General features: G+C 44.1%; 1 protein-coding gene across 2 annotated transcripts in view; it reads left to right on the plus strand.

Moving 5' to 3' along the window:
- ARHGAP21 (Rho GTPase activating protein 21) overlaps positions 1-21,596 on the plus strand; it is a 545,637-nt gene that overhangs the window by 496,059 nt on the left and 27,982 nt on the right. The gene's annotated exons all lie outside the window — the stretch shown is intronic.

The following is a 21,596-nucleotide window of genomic DNA, read 5'->3' on the forward strand; positions in this document are numbered from 1 at the left end:
ACAGGCATTGACAATACAAGAACCATTCCTACAGTTACACCAGAATAAAGTGGTTCTTAGAACAAACCCAAAGTTCTTGCCTAAAGTAATTTCAGCATTCCACATCAATCAGCCAGTGGAACTACCAGTCTTCTTTCCAAAGCCACAGACGGTGGCAGAAAGGGCTCTACATACACTAGATGTCAAAAGAGCCATTTTGTACTACATAGAAAGAACACAAAACTTCAGGAAAACTAAACAACTATTTGTAGCATTTTCCCCAACACATAAGGGCAATCCTATCTCTAAAGCAGGCATCGCTAGATGGACTGTAATATGTATACAAATATGTTACATTAAAGCAAAGAGAACATTAACTGTTCCTCCTAGAGCTCATTCTACACGAAAGCTAGGAGCATCTATGGCATTCTTAGGGAACATTCCCCTAGATGACATATGTAGAGCAGCAACTTGGTCTACACCACATACATTCACAAAGCACTACTGTGTTGATGTACAGGCTGCACAACAAGCCAGAGTGGGCCAAGCTGTATTAAAAACTCTATTTCAAACAGTTGCGACAGACACTGGTGACCACCGCTAGGGAGGTAACTGCTTTACAATCTATTCATAAATGTACCATCTGCAGCCCATATGCCTCGAACGGAATATGCTACTTACCAGTATGCATCTGTTCTTGGCATAGAGGGCTGCAGAGTGGTACATGCCCTCCCTGCCTCCCCGGAAACCTGTGTCTGTCCCAACATTATCTTATTTAGATACACTTACATGGGCATATCTTTATGTACTATACTACACTACTCCATCTAACCCTACTATGGCAAAACAATCTAAGGATGGAGCCGATGCCCATGCGCACTAACACCGAGAGGAAGAGTCATCTATGACGACAAAGACTTCTCCAGAAGAAAAACAAAGTGCAATCATCCGAGCCCAACACCAGATGGCGATCTATTCATAAATGTACCACTCTGCAGCCCTCTATGCCAAGAACAGATGCATACTGGTAAGTAGCATATTCCATTTCCACCTAAAAAAACCTTTTTAGCAGCATCAGGATAATGAAAGACTGGGAAAAAACATAAGTTACTAACTTGTGCCATGCAGTTTGCAAGCAGCTCGTTGATGACTGTGCTAGATTACGGTTGTCACTTATGAACTGCACAGTAACAAAAGAATCTCTGTGACAAACGCAGTGTAACAAACTCCCCTATGCACACAAAAATACAGTTTTTTTAAAATGCATAGTACACGTTCCTTGCAGTGGGCACAATTACCCTCTGTGCTACATTAGAAAACTCAAAGCTGCCTCTAATCTCTCCAGCAGGTGCATTGATCACTGGCTTTATTTTGACACTTTTATTGTTGCTCGAAAACTGCTAATTAGACAAGGAACCTTGGAGTGCTTTTAAAACTTCCTCCTGCGGACCCCCTGGGAATGTGTCACGGACCGCTGGGGGTCCGCTGACCACAGTTTGGGAAACACTGATGTATAGGATTTGGGGATTCAATCTGTTGTAGGTCTAAAATTGTTCCCTATGACCCTTACTTACTTGTGGAGTTGTATTTGTGGCTGAGCAGGATGCCATGGCTGATTGGAATTATTGCTTGCTACAGTTAGTGAATACGCCATACGGTTATTTAAAGTATCTCTGTGCGTGTCTGACCCTGGCACTGATGATCATTGCATCAGCTGATGCCTATGTCGGTTATATTTGGGAAGCTCATGCAATGGCACCCTGATTTGGGACAGAGTAGACATAAAAAGTAGCATAGGACTGAGCCAGTTGGACACCATCATTTGCACAGGGAATGAAAAAAATTACGAGATGAAGGTGTGTTTAAAACTAGTGCCCCTTTTGATGCAAGAGTAACATCAAAGAGGTGCACTGGTAAATATCATCTGTACATTTGTGGCCTTCACACATTTGTTTGTTGAATTATGTTAGGTGCAAATTACTTCTTTGGTTTTCTTGTTTTTGGGATCTTGTCGTGGATATATAATCTGATATAAAAATGAACTGTTCGAGGCATACGAGCTGCAAATACTACACTTTTGCATTAGATCGCCACCTGGTGTTGGATTCGGATGATTGCATGTTGTTGTCGTCTTGGAAGAAGTATTTTGTAATCACGAGATAGGTGAATCCTCCCTTGGACGATAGTGCGCATGGGCATTGACTCCATCCTTAGTTGGTTTTACCGCCACTGGGTTCGGATGAACTTTTTCCGCTCCTCCTTGAAATCTACTTTTCAGGTTCTTTGAAGCGCAAAAAATCATAAAAACTTTACTTAACTAACTTCGATATCGACTGACATAGTTTCGACTCCATCAGCTCGATTCCGGTCGTCGACGCGGGCCGTTGCGCCTATCCACGGCGTGAGGCCTACACCTCATGGAAAGGAGGCCATTTAAGAAATGCCCTGAGTGTGGAGCAAAGTTTCCACACAGTGACCACCACGAGGTCTGCAACCTGTGCTTATCGCCAGAACATGACGAATCCAGCTGTACAGTCTGCGCGTCCTTTCGATCCAAGAAAACCATCCGAGATCGTAGGGCCCGTCGACGCGACATGCAGAGATCGGCTCCCGAACCGGTAGACATCTTCGACGAGGAGGTTCCACTCGTTCCCGAAGAAGGCAGACGACTCGGATGACTCCATACCATCGGGTCAGAGCGTGAGTACTACTGCCCCTGCACCACACACAGCACCCAGATCGAAGGCAAAGGTCAACACTCCGCCTCCAGGGCCCAGTCGTGACCAAAAAACCACTTCGAAAGCCCCACCATTGAGCCCGGCTCCGAAGAAAGCAGTTAAGACTTCCGGTCGCTCTTTACCGAGTAAGCCGCACGTGCCGATCCCACCAGCTCCTTCGGCACCGAAAGAAGTCTCGGCTCCAAGACCGTCGCCTTCAAAAGACAAAGGTGCAACCAGCGTCCGACGCCTCGAAGCGGACGAGACCAGCTTTCACTCCGAAGACATCGTCTTCGGTACCGAAAACGACAAGGCCTGATTCCGATATGCCCAATCCCTCGAAACAGCCTACGACACCGAAAACAACACCTTCGGTGCCGAAAATTACGCCAAAGGACAATGTAACACCTCCTAAGACAGCAGCAACCTCGTCCAGAGCCGAAAAAATTGGCGCCGACAAAGGTTCCACAAGGAGAAGAACTTTTCCAACTAGATCCTCTGCAAAAGAAGATCTGCATTGACCCAAAAACAGGTGCTGTATCCACTGTACCACACAGGTAGAGGAAGGCAGATACAACACCCACACCTGTAGTACCTGCCAAGAAGAAGGACTCTGCCACATCTCCTATGCGCCCTTCTTCTCCTATACTTCCTTCTCCTTCCCTGTTCCTCTTAACATTTCACCACAGATTTCTCCTCCACATTCTCCTACTCTGTCTTCACACTCACCTCAAAACGATGATGAGTATAGCCTAGGGTGAGGGATAGACCCAGATGAACCTTTCCCATACCCTTTAGATAATCCAGACTGGGAGTACCCAAACACAAGGGATGTACCTGATATTCCTGACCCACAGTCATACCCATCAAAACCTTCTCCCCCAGAAGATAACATTGGTTTTGGACACCTATTGAACAGAGCTGCCATTTACCATGGGGTCACTATGCACTCTGATGAGGCAGAGGAGGATTTTCTATTAGACACATTTGAACAATCGCAAAGGTCTGTTCAAATTCTTTCTTTGACTAAAGGGGTCATCAAACATGCTCCAGAGGTGTTTAAAGAGCCTGTACGTACTAGGATCCCAAACCCTAGAATTGAGAAAAAATATAGGCCTGCACCTGACGATCCAGCCTACATTAAAGGACAACTACCATTAGATTCACTATTTGTATCAAATGCTAGGAAAAGGGCATACTCACAAACGTCAGGTGAAGCACCCCCACCTGACAAAGTATCTAAAGTCGTAGATGCCTCAGGCAAAGGAATAGCTGTGCAAGCTACTAACATGTGGTGTATAGCTAACACACAAGCCCTCCTTTCAAGATATGACAGGGCTCATTATGATCAGTTAGAGAAAGTATTAGAACATCTACCTGACCAATATAAAACGCAGGCAACCGACCTTATACAAGAAGGGAAGCTAATTTCCAATGCCTCAATCAAGTGTGCACTTGATGTGGCAGACACTGCGTCTAGAGCTGTGGACACTAGTGTCCTACTTAGAAGACATGCGTGGCTACGCATTTCAGGATTTAAACAGGAAGTGCAAACTACCATTTTAAATCAACCATTTAATCAAAATAAATTGTTTGGACCAGAGGTAGACACAGCACTTGAAAAGATGAAGAAGGATACAGGGACTGCCAAATCTATGGGGGCTTTACAGTCCACACAAGCTAGAAGTTCCTTTCGTCGCTCCTTCTACAAAGGAGGCTCCAAACAAACTGGAGCAGACAACACGACATCCTTCAAATCTAACACACAAACATCCTCTAACAAAGGTTATTTTAGAGGAGGATATAGAGGAAACAATAACAAAGGAAGAGGTCGGGGTAACGACGATAATCCAACCTCTTCCACCACAAAACAGTGACTTCCCTCTGATTCCCCAACAGCATTCCACTCCTGTGGGGGGCAGATTAACACAGTTCCTACCTGTCTGGAATTCCATTACAACAGACAAGTGGGTAAGTCAAATTATCCAGTATGGCTACTGCCTCGAACTTAAAGCAACCCCTCCATACATACCACCCAAGCAGCGCCCAATGTCTGTAGAACATCTTACTCTGCTCAAACAAGAAGTCCGGTCACTTCTTCAAAAGGACTCAATAGAAATAGTTCCTTTACAGCACCAAGGAACAGGGGTTTACTCGCTGTATTTTCTAATACCCAAGAAGGACGGGACACTAAGACCAATTCTTGACCTCAGGCCCCTCAGATATTACATCCAATCAGATCATTTTCATATGATCACTTTACAAGTGCTTCCACTGCTGCAACACAGCGGTTTCCTTACAACACTAGATTTAAAGGACGCCTACTTCCACATTCCGATACATCCTGCTCACAGGAAGTATCTACGGTTTGTACTAGAAGGACAACATTATCAATTCAAAGTCCTTCCATTCGGAGTTACAACAGCACCAAGAGTATTCACAAAGTGCCTAGCAGTAGTAGCAGCACATCTCAAGAGACAACAAATACATGCCTTCCCTTATCTAGACGATTGGCTCATAAAAGCCAAGTCATTCAATCAGTGTGTTCAACACACACATCAGACAATTCAAACATTGCACAACTTAGGGTTTACAATAAACTACACCAAGTCGCACCTGCAACCCTCTCATACACATCAGTATCTAGGGGCTACAATAAACCCATCCACAGCTCTAGCGTATCCCAGTCCAGCAAGGATACAGAGCATTCAGGCCTTAGTCACAAGCTTCCAACATCAACACTCTCTCCAAGCCAGAGTGTTCATGAGACTAATAGGCATGATGGCATCTTGCATCTTCATAGTACCATATGCAAGACTGCAGATGCGTCCGTTACAGGAATGTCTAGCACAACCGTGGAACCAGGCTCAAGGGCAACTAACAGACCTGGTGTTGGTAGTCAGCCGCACACATCGCTCTCTGCAGTGGTGGAACACCAAAAACTTGACAAAGGGACGGCCGTTCCTTGAACCTGTTCCACAAATAGTGCTCACAGCAGACGCATCTCTCACAGGATGGGGAGCCCATCTCCTACATCATACGACTCAAGGACAATGGAACTTTCAACAGAAATTGATCCATATCAACCATCTAGAGCTGCTAGCAATATTCTTAGCACTCAAAACATTCCAAGTACAAAACAAAGCTGTATTAATCCAGATGGACAACATGACAGCTATGTATTATATAGAAAAACAGGGGGGGAAGGGGGGGGGGACACTCTCTACAACTGTCCCAGCTTGCACAGAACATTTGGAGATGGGCCATTCCACAAACTATATATTTTCTAGCAGAGCACCTTCCAGAAGTTCACAATCAGATAGCAGATCTGTTGAGTCTGCAGACACAACAAATTCACGAATGGGAACTACATCCGCAAGTTCTTCAACCATTTTTTCACAAGTGGGGTCACCCAGACATAGATCTGTTCGCCACACACGAAAACGCAAAATGGCCAACCTTCGCCGCCAGGTTTCCACACCCGCTGTTCAAGGGCAATGCGATATGGATGAATTGGTCAGGCAGATTTGCATACGCTTTTGCGCCACTACCACTAATACTATTAGTAGTACGCAAGCTCAGACAACAGTCCCTAAAATTGATCTTGGTAGCTCCCACATGGGCACGCCAACAGTGGTTCACCACACTGCTAGAACTCTCTCTAGTTCCACACCAAAAATTTGAACTGACACCTTCACTGCTAACGCAGAACCATGGAGACATCAGACTTCCAGACCCAAATCAACTGAATCTGGCAATCTGGCTCCTGAAGTCTTAGAGTTTGGTTATCTTAACCTACCACCAGACTGTATGAACTTCATTAAAGAAGCCGAGAGACCTACTACCAGAGCTTTTTTTGCTGCTAAATGGAAGAGATTTGCCATTTATTGCAACAATAACCAAATTGATCCCCTGGATGCTTATATCCAAAATATCATTTGCTACCTTTTACATTTACAAAGATGTAACTTGGCATATTCATCCATACGCCTGCACCTTGCAGCAATAGCAGAATATTTACAAAACAGACAACATCTGTCTCTTTTTAGAGTACCTGCTATTAAAGCATTTATGGAAGGATTAAGAATCATTCCACCCAGGTTACCACCTTCTCCAGTATGGAACCTAAACGATGTTCTTACAAGACTCATGGGTCCCCCTTTTGAACCTTTATACAAATGTGAACTGCAATTCCTCACATGGAAAACAGCTTTCCTTGTTGCTATTACCTCTCTTAGAAGAATGAGTGAGATACAAGCTTTCACAATACAAGTATCATTTTTACAACTACATCGTAACAAGATGGTTCTAAGAACTAATCCTAAATTCCTTCCAAAAGTCATTAGTCCTTTTCATTTAAACCAATCTGTAGAGTTACCTGTGTTTTTCCAAAACCCTGACTCTGTAGCAGAAAGAGCTCTTCACACACTAGATGTTAAAAGAGCTCTTCTTTACTATATAGACAGGACTAAATCTTTTTTTCGAAAGACAAAACAACTGTTTATATCTTTCTCTCCACCGGATAAAAGCAACCCCATCTCTAAGGGTGGAATTGCAAGGTGGATTGTAAAATGTAATCAAATATGCTATCAAAAAGCAAAACGTACATTAACAGTTCCTCCTAGAGCGCATTCCACACGCAAGCTAGGAGCCTCTATGGCTTTCTTAGGGAACATCCCCCTAGAAGACCTATGCAAGGCAGCAACATGGTCTACAACACACACCTTCACTAAACACTACTGTGTTGATGTGCAAGCCAAGCAGCAAGCTGCAGTAGGTCAAGCTGTCCTTAAAACTCTCTTTCAAACTACTGCAACTGATACAGGTGACCACCGCTAGGGAAGACACTGCTGCGTAATCGATGCAAAAATGTAGTATCTGCAGCTCATATGCCTCGAACGGAAAATGCTACTTACCAGTATGCATCTGTTCTTGGCATGTAGAGCTGCAGATCACTACATGCCCTCCGGCCTCCCCGGGACTTGTATCTGTTCCAGTTTTATCTTACTTAGATGCACACGCATGGACATCCTTTTTCTTTACTTCTGCTAACTCCATCATTTCCCATCATGGCGAAAAACAATCTAAGGATGGAGGCGATGCCTATGCGCACTTTCGTCCAAGGGAGGAGTGACCTATCTCGTGACTACAAAAGACTTCTTCCAAGACGACAACAACATGCAATTATCCGAGCCCAACACCAGGTGGCGATCTAATGCAAAAGTGTAGTGATCTGCAGCTCTACATGCCAAGAACAGATGCATACTGGTAAGTAGCATTTTCCTTCCCTTTGCTGTTAACACAGCTGGACCTACTAACACCTTTTTCTGTGTAGAAAAAAGAGAAATAGGTCCTACCGCTTAACGCTTCTTGGCATCTAACTCCCACGGACATGGAAACAACTGAAACCACCACTACAGCGGCAAGTGCTTCTGATCTACTTTATTAAGCCACAAACCTGCCCTGCTGTATAGCGGGATAGGTTACCTTTGCCTATTATATAAAAGACGTATAGGGCAGAGAGTGCTTTGGAAATCAGTTGTTTGATTTCTATGTCACAGATGGGCTGCTAGCGGATTGCAATTCTAAAGTTGTTATCTTGATGGCCCAAATCTGAGGAGACATTAAGCAGCCCTACACGATAGTTAAGTACTTGCTGGGTTTTTCACGTAAAAGTGGCATCGCTTTCAACATCCTGTCAGCCATTCACACTTTGATTCAAGTTAGCCATGTGGTATTAAAAAATATGAACATTTTTCAGGTGGAGGTAGATGGCTACCTGGCTTGCTCTTCGTACTTTAAATAACCTCATGGTTAGATGATGCACAGCATTGTTTAAAAGCTTGAATAAATGTTTTCACCAGGCTAGCCTTTTTATTGATGACACTGTTATTGGTCAAATCATCAGCTTCTGTCGTATGTTGTGTGAATTGCACAGTGTCATTCATGGTGCATCTCCTTTAAATATAAACACCTGTTTGCTGTATTCTTCCTGAATTCAGTCTGCCTTTATTTTTCACTCAAGTACTCCTGCACCTTTGTGCTCTTCCTTTTTCAACATGTTGGTACTGTGCCACCTGTTTGATGCAACACAAACTCCCTAAGCTGTTCATTATCTTTATACTTCTAGTACAAGATATGTGCATGCTGTAACACGTATACAATGCAGACGCATGCCAAAGCCTTTTCTTTCTTTCACTGTAGGTGTAGAATTGGAGCCTACTTCTCTAAACTCTCAAAAGCGTCGGGCCAGGTTGCTTTTTATTTAGATTCCAGTCTTTTCTGCCTCTCCCCCCTTTTCTTATATGACTTTAAGAGAGTTAAAAATCAGCCCTATGATGGGGTATCTCACTCAGACAGGTTTTTGCGTGTGTTACCATTGCTGACTTCATGATGCACCGGAGGTGGAAATTTGACAGATAAGCCATTTTGCCTCTGTGCTTTGTCTGTGAAAGAGTCTAAGTTTGTTTAATCTTGACAATGAGACAACTATACATAAATTGCTGATCCTCCAGTTGACTCTGCTACCAAGACCATGAACACTGTGCGTGCCTTGAATAGGCAGGCATGGAAAAAGTCTTTGGGCGTTAACCATGAGGCCTAGAAGAATATCGTTGACTGATATTATAAAACAAAGAAATTGTGTAATCTTTTGATTCCTCTTTTAATTAGATTTTCCAGCAGTACTAGAATGCTCTTAAGTTCACACAGTCACGCCCACAGTCATTTGTAGCTGTGCCAAAGGCAGTTTTTTCTCCAGACCTTTTTATCTGGAGCTGCCTCTTCTTTCTCATGTTCAACCCCACTTTCCTAAAGGAGACCTTTAGGGAAAAGACTAAATTCATCCTCCATGCCACCGTAGATTTTTTCCCTCATAAATTCTATTGGCATTTATATCATATAGACCCTTTTTTGCAGCCGGAAATTGAAGTATATGTATAGCCCCCCGAACTTCCCCTCGCAAAGATTTACAGCCTTTAAACATATCTTTTTCCCATTCTCACATTTATCTAACCTTACACAGCAAAGGACAACGGGAAGAATAGGTTCTTTTTCGCCCATCATTTCTACCGGAATAACATACAAATTCAGTACTTGCATAATGTCCACATTAGTTTTACCAACTTTAAACTCCCACCGTCCTCCCCCCCCAACCTCCTCCTCCCCTTCCGCACCCAAACATCGAGTCCTGGTTCCAATGCTATTATTTACATGGTTATTATATCCCTTTCTAAACCTTTCATATTGACCCATGACATGTCTACCCCATAATTACTCTCCTGTGATGCACCCTCTCCTGTGACTTCAGAGACCTGTGTTCCTGACTCGTGGTTATTCTTAAGGTCTACCATCATTTGAGACCAAGCTCAAAGGTCCTCCTCCACTTTTTCATCCTTACCTACCCTCTGCATTCGCACCCTTTCTGCTGTTGCCCATTCACACGTATCTTTCATCCAGTCTCCCACCTGCGGGGGCCTTGGTCTGAGCCATGCAATGATGAGGCGTCTTCTTGCTAATGAGAGCAAGCTCCTACTTAATGTGCTACCTTTAGGGCTAGGTAGGAGACCCAATATTACTTGTTGGAGTTCTTTTGGTATCTCTCATTCCCTGGGTCTCAGAAGATGTGTTAGTACCTCGTCCCAATAAGTGTCCAACATGGGGCATGTCCAAACCATATGAATGAAGTCCGCCACCTGTACCTTACATAACAGACATTCAGCACTGCGAGTGGGATAGATTGTTTGTACTATATGTGGAGTAAGGTATACCTGGTGCACTGAGTTTTTGTTTTTTTTGGAAAGCTTTATTCGGTTTGCATGACACAACCATAAAAGCAACATTAAAAATACATTCAATAACATATAACATGAAATCATCGTAATTTTAAAAGTTTTACAATTACCCTGGTAAGGTAAAAAGGGTTGACTGCACATTCCATATAATTACCCACAATATGGTTCACCAACGGGACAACATTATTTAATAAATACTAAAAAAATAGTTCAAGCACTCACGTGCAACTAATAGCAGCAAATGGAAAAATATTACAATAAAGTGCATAATGCTGAGAGTACTTTAACTTAGGCTTTAGCCATTGTTCATTAAAGTGACATGTGCCTGGGTAAACGCTTACGTACAAACTAGTAGCAGCAAATGGAAAAGTATTACAACAAAGTGCATAATGCTAAAAAGTATTTTAGCTAAGGTTTTTGTCCCTTATACATTTTCATTAAAGTGACATGTGCCTGAGTAGACATTCGTGTTCTTATGGTACATTTTAAACATTTCCACTCCAAGAAAAAGTGTCTTGTGCTTTGTGAAGGAGTCAACATAACTGCTAATTGTGGTAGTTATGGTATTATCGATTTCCTTGTTGTTCTACATTTCAGTATATACAATGCAACCCGAAAACAAATATCTGTATTTTCAAGGGCACATAATAAATTCATTGCATCCGCTGTTGTACGAACATTGTATTTTAAAAGGATAGGCTTCAGATAAAATTTCCTTAAAAATATATAAAATTTACAGAAAAGTAAAAAATGGCAGCAACTCTGTCTAGAGGTATTATCACATGGACATAACACAGTAGATCTCTCTCCTATTGCAGGAAAGGATACCAAGTGATGTACAATCCCCAACCTCAGGCGTGTTAAAACAAAACGATGTGAAGGTCTAGATACATCGGACAAATAAGCCTGGAACCCACTTTTGAGTGCGAGTTGCCTATAAAACACAACAGTTTTTTGGGTCCTAGTTAACTTCAGTCACCCTTCCCTTTTGTATAACAAGAAGGAATCCTTAATTTCCATCTTTGTCAAGGGGATTATGCATTCAGACATCTTTAGAATATTAAAATCAAACAATATATTATACCAATGAATGATATAGCTAAGCCATGGGATGTGGGAGGCATGCTCTAATTTGAGACAGTCTTCAATTATTTTCTGAGTGAACTCTGTCTCGCTCTTATACCAAATCGAACGCCACGAAAGTAATGGGTGTAAGGCTGCTAGATCTGATATATATAGTTCAGGCCGGTTTCATGATGGATTAAATCATTGGAAGCCGAAACCGGGACACACAGTAGTCGTTTTAAAAAGCAATTTTCGTTTTTTTGGAGTTGTGTTGTAGATGAATGCCCTCATATACCGGCTCCATATAGAGCTGAGGAGACACATCTGGCATTATATATGGTTACCATATCTTGTAATCTACGGTCCCCAAATTTACTAGCAAAACGACAAATACCATTGGCGTTCCTTATCATTTTGTGTCTAATATTTTCTTGTTCGCATACCCATTTACTATTGTATTCAAAAGTGACACCAAGGTAGCAAAAAGATGTAACGGACTCTATTTTGGAACCCTCGAGAAAAAATGGCCTTAGTGTCTTCTTCTTCTTACCGCAGGCCATGGTGTAAGTCTTTTGATTTATTAATTAAAAGTTTTCTATCCTTAATAAAATTTGTAAATTCATTAATAAGTCGCTGAAGGCCTAGGGGGGTACGGGAGATTAAAACAGCATCATCAGCATATAATAGGACAGATACCACTGTCATCAATTTTTGGAGCATCTGCCGGGATATTATTTAAAATTGTGGCTATTTGATAAAGAGGGAAAACAGGGGTGCCAACACACAGCCCTGCCTTATACCTCTTTTTACTGGAAAAATGGGGTTCGCTCGCCTGTAGGCCCATAGCGCGCACTGCACATAAGTCTCTCATATACTCGCGCCAGGAAAAATACTATTTCCTCAGGGGCTCCAGATTCAAGCAATACTTTCCATAGCAGGGCATGGTCCACCAGATCGAACGCACTACTCAAGTCAGCAAAGCACAAAAACAAGTTGCCCTCCTTGGCGACTGTGTACTTGCTGATGAGTAGATCCAGATTTACACATTGTTCGATCGTTCCCATGCCCTTCCGGAATCCAAATTGGGCTGGAGTTAATACATTATGATCTGTGGCCCAAGTTTCCAGTCTTTTTAGGAGTACCCTGCTCATCACCTTTATGGAGGAGTCCAGTAATGAAATTAGCCGATAATTACAGACCTCAGAGCGTGATCCCTTTTTATGTAATGGGACAATGATTGACTGTGCCCATGTTATAGGAAAATTCCCCAAAGCCGATATATTAAAAATAATTGTAAGGAGCGGAGCCCACAAATCCATCAAATCCTTATAAATGTCTATTGGGACGCCGTCCGGTCCTGGTGCTTTTCCCCCTTTGCTATTTATCAAACCCTCCCGTACCTCATCCACATTGATTGAGAACGGTAGTCTTGGCCATGTATAATCATTGTCTAAAAATAAATTTCAAACCAGCCTATCAGGGTTAAAAATATTAGGAAAATGTTGAATCCATTCGGTGCAATTAACGTGGGATGTTAGTTCAGGTGTACAGTTCTCCTTTAAGAAGGGGCTGTTAACAGTTTCCCAGAAAAGTTTACTGTTTTTCGTGTTGGCAGCCATATTTAGTTTATCCCAGGCTTCAGTTCTCATTTCTTTCTTATGTGACAACAAAATCATTTTATAACTTTTTCTGAGTTCATGGATTAACAGTTTATTGTGGGGTCTAGACCCTAACGCCATTTTGAGTTTCTGTAAAGCCTGAGTACATTTTGAGTCAAACCACCTCGTGCCACCCGGCTTCTCCACTCTTGGAATTTTAGTCAATACTTTCTTGATTACATTGTTTATTTCTGTAAACTTAGTTAGTAAAATTCCAGGTGTAACATCCTTATTTAAACAACAATCAATAGCATCTCTACATCTGGTAACCACCTCTGCTTGAATCTTTGGCGGATCCACACCAGCCCACTTTATTCTCATCCCATTGGGCCGGACAGGGACAATATCTACAAGTCGGTCCTCAGTGTTGAGTGTTTTCCTCCCCCAATATAATAATACTATGGAGATACTATTATGGTCACTAACCACCTGCTCTGTTATCCATAAGTCAATAAAACAACTGTATTCAGATAATATGATGTGATCTATGCTACTATTCCCATTCCTCCCAGTAAATGTCGGGCATTTAATGTTATCTTTAGTCATAGTACAATCTAAAAGCCCAAGATCAAATTTTGCCATGAGTGTATTTATAGCCATGCCATAATTACAATGTGGGAAATGTAGATTACTGTCATCGTTTGTGGAGGGAAAAGTATGGTGCTTCATAAATCCACAGGAATTGGTTAATGCAGTCGGGCAAACTCGAATGTTAAAATCACCCGCCCACAGAATAACTACAAGTTTTCTGAAGAGATTTAATATTAAAAATATTATTATAAAAATTAATAAAGACCAAGTCCTTACCCTTCGGAAACGTTAGTCTCCGGACTTGACTGTAATTGCCAATTGAGGCGTAACTTATAATTTTGCACCCCACAAGTTTTGTTGATATAAGCAACAATAGGCCGCCTTTAGCTCTTCCTGTTTGAGAGGGAACTGCATTTAAACAGAAAGAGGTATAACCCTCCACTGCAACCTCATCGGTGCTCCATGTCTCCTGAAGGCAGATAAAATCACTACCATGTCTTATGAAAGCCTGCCAAAAAGGAGTATCCAACTTTCTCTTCAGGCCTGCGATGTTCCAAGTTGTTAGTATGTACCCTTCATGTCCTAAGCCCCCGACAGCGTCAACATCCATATCTAAGGTTGGACTTACAATTAACTATTCTCCCCCGTTGGTTGAGCACTCAGTCGGAGTTACTATACCATGTTCACATATCACATCATCCTTACTAATCTCATCATCCCTACTCCCTGAATTGTCATCTCTATTAATAGTTGGACTATTTCCCTCGGCACAACCTGTTTAATGAAGGCCAATTGTTAATGACTGGTCTATCTTGTGTCCCACGGGAACCCTTTCTGGTACTTTGTCAGTCATTTTCCTCCATCATTGTCAAACATTCAAATCTGTTGAACAATGGAAAGGGTGCTCGGATTGGATGTGCTACTCGTGGGAGGGGTAAGTAATTAATATTTTGGTTGGAGCCCAGCATTCTATGTGCGGGTACTATAGGATTGGTCCATAAATGTTTATAAAAGTACCCCAAAGGTACTGTTGAACTCTGTAGATGATGGTGGGGGGGGGGGCGTTAAGTAGAGTTGCATGCGCCCAGTTTGGTGACCTAAAGCTTATTATTACACAGTCCCCGTCAAAGGGGCTGGACCTATCCAACCCACTCTTTGGGTGGGTAATATGTGTTCAGCAATTGATATGGGGTAATTGCAGTTGTTAGTCATCCAATGGAGGGTTTTATTCCTAAGTGTTTCTTGCGATTCTGTTTGGCCTTCCCGCAATTTAGGTACATTACAAAGTATCGTGACATATGTGCTGCATTCTGGGGTAGATTCACTACCCGGGGAACATCACTGTGCCTTGAGATTCCAGGGACAAAAGAGCCCTTCCTCTCTGTTGTATCGTTTTTCCCTGTGGCCTTAACCCCACGTGGAGCAGTTGTCCTTGTCTCCGGGGTTAAGGAGTGCTGTATCCCCTTTGGGATGCCCTTGCTATTACTACTCTGGGGTTTATCCTTATTGAGGTTATTACCAACAGATGATGGGCCCTTACTTATGTTTGTGTCACTAGTAATCACCCTATGTTTTGGATTTAGTCTTTCCTTTGCCTTTCCACCCTCTTTGTTGTTATTTAAAGTGGTCTTTGGCAATGCCCCATTTGAAGTGGATGCTTGTGGTGGCGGACAAGACTTGGTACCATATTAATCACTACACTCTACAGTCTTTGCTATTTTTCCTTCTATAGAACCTATCCTAATTTCAATATTTGTCATCTTTAGGCAGATAGGCCCTAATAGAGTGGAAATCAGTGTCTCCATTTGAACCCAAAATCCGGCATTCCCCATCTCGGTATTATCCTCCGGAGGTCGGGCACCTATATTACTTAAATGGCTCATGACCTCACTTCTTTGACCAGCCGAGTTTTGTGTCGCCTTTCGGTATACGCGCCCAGCTTTACCCCTTTGTTTGTTTACTAATTGCTCATTGGTAACATGTTTTAGTTTACTCCTTGCTTTTTGCGTACTGGTGAACTATCAGTGTTTACCCTATCCACAATCACTGATACGCTACTTAGTTGGGAATCTGAGCCTTCCATACCTGCCTGATCGTCAGTCTCAAGTGGTAGAGAATCTAGATCCGACCGGTGCGACTGCATGGTGGGGGTAGATGAGAGCCTACTACCCATACAGGGATGTTCATTAGTTGCCAGATCTTGTTTTGGGCTAGTCCCGTAGTTCGCTGCTCCAGGTAGTCCCGCATATGAATCTGCAAATAAGGATTCGGTGGAGTTGTCCAGGGTCATAGATGTATTTTCTACTTGGGCAAAAGGAAGAATACTTGGGGGGAGCGAAAATCGTCTCTCGGTGTTCTCTATGGCCGTGGCCACAACCCCAATTGTTTTTTGTAACATTTTGTCTATCGCGGTCAAACTTGGAAGGGTGGTAGTCGTAGTTTTTTTCCTAGTTTGCGACCGTGATATAACTTGGTTTCTTTTACCCATTTTACGGTAAATAAGTTGTAACCTCAACAATTCTGGAACAACCAAAACAAATGCAGGGATCAATACCAACGGAGATAGTAGTTAGATCAGTAATTGGCACCATTTTTTAACATTACGACTCGATCCTGTTGTAGTCTTGGATAAACTGCCAATGGACGTGGCCCAGCCCAGCCTCCTTTGGCCTCTGACGGCCACAGACGGCCCGCCCTTTGCCCGCCCTTTGCCCGCCCTTTGCCCGCCCTTTGCCCGCCCTTTGCCCGCCCTTTGCCCGCCCTTTGCCCGCCCTTTGCCCGCCCTTTGCCCGGGCTTAGCCCGGCGCCGTCCGTGACGCGGAGGAAGCTGCCGCAGTTTGAGCGCCTCCGGGCGCGCAAAAAACGGAAGTGGGCGGTGCTGGCTGGGAGCTGTAGTTTCCCCCCACAGCGGCCGTGCAATGTGGCAAGCAACGGCGGCGGTGGAATCAAGAGCGTCAGGGCCCCAGGAGCAAGTGTGGCGGCGAAAGATGGTAGGTCTGCCTCGACCCTCGTGGAGTCTCCCAAGTTTCCCGCTCCTCAGTGGAAGCTGCCGCAGTTTAAGCGCCTCTGGGCGCGCAAAAACCGGAAGTGGGCGGTGCTGGTCGCTGTGCTGGCTGGGAGTTGTAGTTCCCCCCCCACAGCGGCCGTGCAATGTGGCAAGCAACGGCGGCGGGGGAAACAAGCAGCATCAGGGCCCTAGGAGCAAGTGTGGCGGCGAAAGATGGTAGGTCTGCCTCGACCCTCGCGGAGTCTCCCAAGTTCCCGCTCCTCAGTGGAAGCTTAAGCGCCTCCGGGCGCGCAAAAAACGGAAGTGGGCGGTGCTGGTCGCTGTGCTGGCTGGGAGCTGTAGTTCCCCCCCACAGCGGCCGTGCAATGTGGCAAGCAACGGCGGCGGGGGAAACAAGCAGCGTCAGGGCTCCAGGGGCAAGTGTGGTGCCTCGACCCTCGCGGATTCTCCCAAGTAGGAGTTTAAACATGTATTGAAGCTGACCGTGCAGACCCCTCCTGAACTCTCCCTCACTCTCTGGCAGATTGTGGGGTCTCCAGTCCAGTCCAACATCCCACATGTACTTTACCAGTAGAACGCCCCCAGGTAGGTCATCCCTTAGGGCTCTGTATATGTGAGAGACCAACTGTCCATCCTGTGCCATATATAACATTACTTTTATTGTATTGGTGCTAAGGGGTTCTGCCAGAAATCCACCCCAAATTTCTCGGGTCACACTAGAGATTTTCTTGAATTGTAGAAATTCCCCAGGCCCCAAATTAAAGTTGTTGGTTACTTCCTCTCGTATCAAAATGTTACTATTCATATAGAGGTCGCCCATCTTTTGGCATCCCCCCTCCTTCCACCTCCTTATGGACATAGAGTCCGCTATACTGGCAAAGGGTCATAGTGCCCACAGAGGAGTATCAGGTGCATAAGGCGCATGTTGAATCACACTTCGGACCACCATTTCCCAGATCTCTGCTACATGTCATATAATATGTGGGCTCGGGGGTACACCTCTCCCAAGCATTAATAATTCTGGGAACATTTATCCGACGTGTACCTGCCAGGAAATATGTCTTCCAATTATCGTGGGTATCAATCCAGTGCACTGCATGCTATAGCTGGGATGCCATGTAATGTAATATAGCTCTATGCAAGGAACCTCCAGACCCTCCTCGGTTCCATGTCCTCTGCAGCGTCGTCAACCTTATCCGTTTTTGTTTGTTACCTCATAGAAGATCTATGAGAAGTTGATCAAGGGCTCGGAAATACGACCAGGGAATAAGATAGAGTGAGTATTGCATTGTGTACTAGCACCTTGGAAGTATAATCATTTTGATTATAGCAATTCAGCCCATGAGAGATAACGGCATGTCCAGCCAGAACCTTACAGAACCTTACAGAACCTCACTGAACCTCATAGTCCCTCGATTACTCTACCAATGTTGAAATCCAAGTACCTAGATGGCGAGTTTGCTAGCCGTATACCTAGATATCTCTCCCCTTCACCCACCCATGGTAGTTCAACTTTAGGGAGTTCTGTCTGCAGTTCCATCGCTAACTTCCCAATGGGAATTAGTTATGATTTTCCCGGGTTGATCTGGGGGCCGGATACCTCACCAAATCCTCTCAGCTCCGCAAGCAGCAATGACCCTGATTTTTCCGGTTGGCGAAGCTAGACCAGGGTGTCCTCGGCATACAGGGACACCACATGATAGTGTCGCCTAGCCGTACACCCCACCCTCCTAGCCTCCCCGGCACAGCCACAGCTAATGGCTCCATGGACATCATGAACAGTAGCGGAAAGCGCGGGCATCCCTGGCGAGTACCTCTGCACAGTTTAATCTGTCTAGATACTGAGGCCCCCACTCTGATCAGTCAGTGGGATTAGAATCTGTATGAATTAAGGCAGAGTCCCCCTTAAAATAATTCTGACCTCAACATGACAACGAAAGAAACCACGGCGAAAGATAAGGGACGACAGTGACAATCCCCATACGCTGTTGATTGACTTTTGTGGAAAGAAGGACTTCTTCCCTTCTCAGATACACAGGATATATTCCACACGGTCCTGAGGAGAATCCCCCAATTTCAGGGGCTTCGAAACGCGTCGACCTTTTTATTTGGGCTAATCTTCTGTTTTGTATAACATGTATAAAAATGGAATTTGAAAAAAAGAATTAGATGGCTCATAAATGTCTAGTCTGGTTAGAACATTTAAAATTGTTTAGTACCTTGTTCAAAAATTGTGGGTGAGGTACATTTTCACTTCATCATCTTTTTTCATCTTTTCTCATTTTTTTTCATTGCTTGCTTTTCTTGAGTGTGAGAATGTGGTATGAAAGTGATACGGAATGATTTGTTGATATGGTGTTTGGAATTCTTTTTACTATTCTTTTTTCACACAACACTTGATCCTTTAAAAAGTCCCCCTCTTTTGCACAAAAATTAGGTTTTTGTATATATTAGTATAGGTGTATCATATTTCTCCAATGTAAAATAATTGCTGTAATTTCTTCAAAATTTCTTCAAAATTTCCAAAAATAATTTAGCTAATTAACAGATTAAGTCAGACTAAACTAAAGGTCTGTGTGTGATACAAGTGTTTTATTTCATTGTGCACTCAAATGGTCAAAAAATAGTACGCAGTATTGGCATTTGTTCTGTTTAAACTATTTACAGCGTGGCCCTGCTCTGCTTTACGCCAAACCCTGGTTGTTGTATTGCCCACTCTGATCCGTGCCATAGGGGCTTGGTAAAGCAACTGTACCCCTTTAAGAAACTCTCCCTGAGTCCCTATTTTACGGAGGACCTGCCACCGATAAGGCCATTCCACAGAGTCAAAAGCCTGTTCTGTGTCTAGCAATGCAAGGGCCTAGTCATCTTCCAGCAGGCATGGGGAGTGCCAGACATGCGCCAACCTTCTTTAAATCATGAGTAGTGTTAAGTTTAGGAACAAAGCCCGCTTGATCCGGGTGAACAATATCGGGGACTTCGGAGAGCAGTCGGGCTGCCAGGACCCCACTAAGTATTTTGACGTCTATATTCAGTAATGATATAGGTCTATAAGAGTTGGCCAACTGAGAGTCCCTGTCTGTTTTGGGTATCATGGACCCTACGGCCTCTCTCATAGTAGGTGGAAATACACCTCTCGTCAACACTTCGTTATAGACCTATCGATGGTCCGCCAGTTGCGGGTCGAACCTCTGATAGAACTCCGCCTGAAGCCCATCACCCCCGGCCTTTTAGCTGTGTTTAATCTTTGAATAGCCAGAACAACCTCCTCTTTGTGGATTGGAATATTTAGGGCCTTCCCAGCCTCCTCTTCTAACTGTGGCAGCTCTATTGAGTCTAGGTAACTTTTAATTCTCTCTTCCTCTGCAGGTGTGTGCCGGGCATACACCTGTTCAAGGTGATCAGCTAGAACAGCCACACTGCAGCCTGCAAGAGAGCCATGTCACTGTTCCTGTCCTTAAGCTGCACTAAGGGGTAGTGTCTGACTCTCGCTTGATCAGTCAGGCTAACAGGGCTCTCGTCTTGTCCCCCTCCATGTGTAGTCTTTGTCGGCTCGTGGAAATGTATGTCTATGTAAATCTGTTAGTAGTAATTCCTCCATTTTCTGGGAGGCTCCTGGGAGGTCCCTTTCCAGGTCTCCTAATTTCTCCTCCCCTTTAGCTATATCTCTTTCAAGTTGTTGACGGACACCATATGTAGTTTTTATACCTTCCCCCCTGATCACTACTTTCTTCCCCTTACAGCAGGTCCTAATTCCACTGATAGGAACCAATAGTCTAACTGACTAAATGTACCAGAGAGTAGCAGGAGAACTGACGTACCGCCTGATGCCTCTGGCACCACACATCCTCTAATTGCATACCTTCTGTAATGTGCCAAAGGGTCTCTTATCCGGGGTTTAGTGTAAGACTTCAGTGGTTCCCGGTCCAAATCACCTTCCAGGACACAATTTACATCTCCTGCCATTAATATTGATGCTGCCATATTGGGGGCAGCCTTCTGCCTTATATTAGAAAAAACGAGGGACAATCCATACATTAATAATGTAGGTCTCTGCTTCAAACCAATCTACCGTGCAGAATGACATAACTTTCCTTCATATCTACTACATGGTGCTTGTACTGAAATGGAGCCCCGGGGGCCTCCTAGATAAGGACCCCCCCTAGCAAACCCAGAGTACGATGTGGCATACAGCTGCCCACTCCAGCGCTTTTTCAGGCAGGGTAGAATCCTCCATAGATGATAAAAAAAAATACCCAATGACTTATTCATTGGTACAATTCTGCTACCATTCTTTGCACCATCTGAGGAGGGGTACAATTTGAGTTTGAGAGGGAAGGCATGGTTTGGCAGGTCGGGCTGGACTGTTCCCATGAGGCACAGGGTCAGACTGATTTGTGTATGGCCATGTCTGAACTCGGGTGGCAGAGTGGGCTAAAGAACGGTGATGGATTAAACCCAGATCTGTTGACTGGGTGTGAGTGTTTGATTGGTTCAGATGCTCCGTCCATCACCACCCCCTTTTGTACCACTTTGTTCGCCATAAGTTGGCAGGGTACGCTCAGACGTGAGTCCCTTGCTCACTTTGCCACAGGATTCAAGCAAGCCTGGCTGAAGACTGCTGTAATGCCAGAAACCGGCCCTAGGAAGCTTGTTTCCGGTCCGGGGAAGGCATGGCTTGGCAGTTCGGGCTGGACTGTTCCCATGAGGCACAGGGTCAGACTGATTTGCATATGGCCATGTCTGAACTGGGGTTGCAGAGTGGGCTAAAGAACAGTGATGGATTAAACGCAGATCTGTTGACTGGGTGTGAGTGTTTGATTGGTTCAGATGCTCCGTCCATCAC

This window comes from Lissotriton helveticus, chromosome 10 (assembly GCF_964261635.1).
Source record: "Lissotriton helveticus chromosome 10, aLisHel1.1, whole genome shotgun sequence".
In the NCBI taxonomy this organism is placed as follows: Eukaryota; Metazoa; Chordata; class Amphibia; order Caudata; family Salamandridae; genus Lissotriton; species Lissotriton helveticus.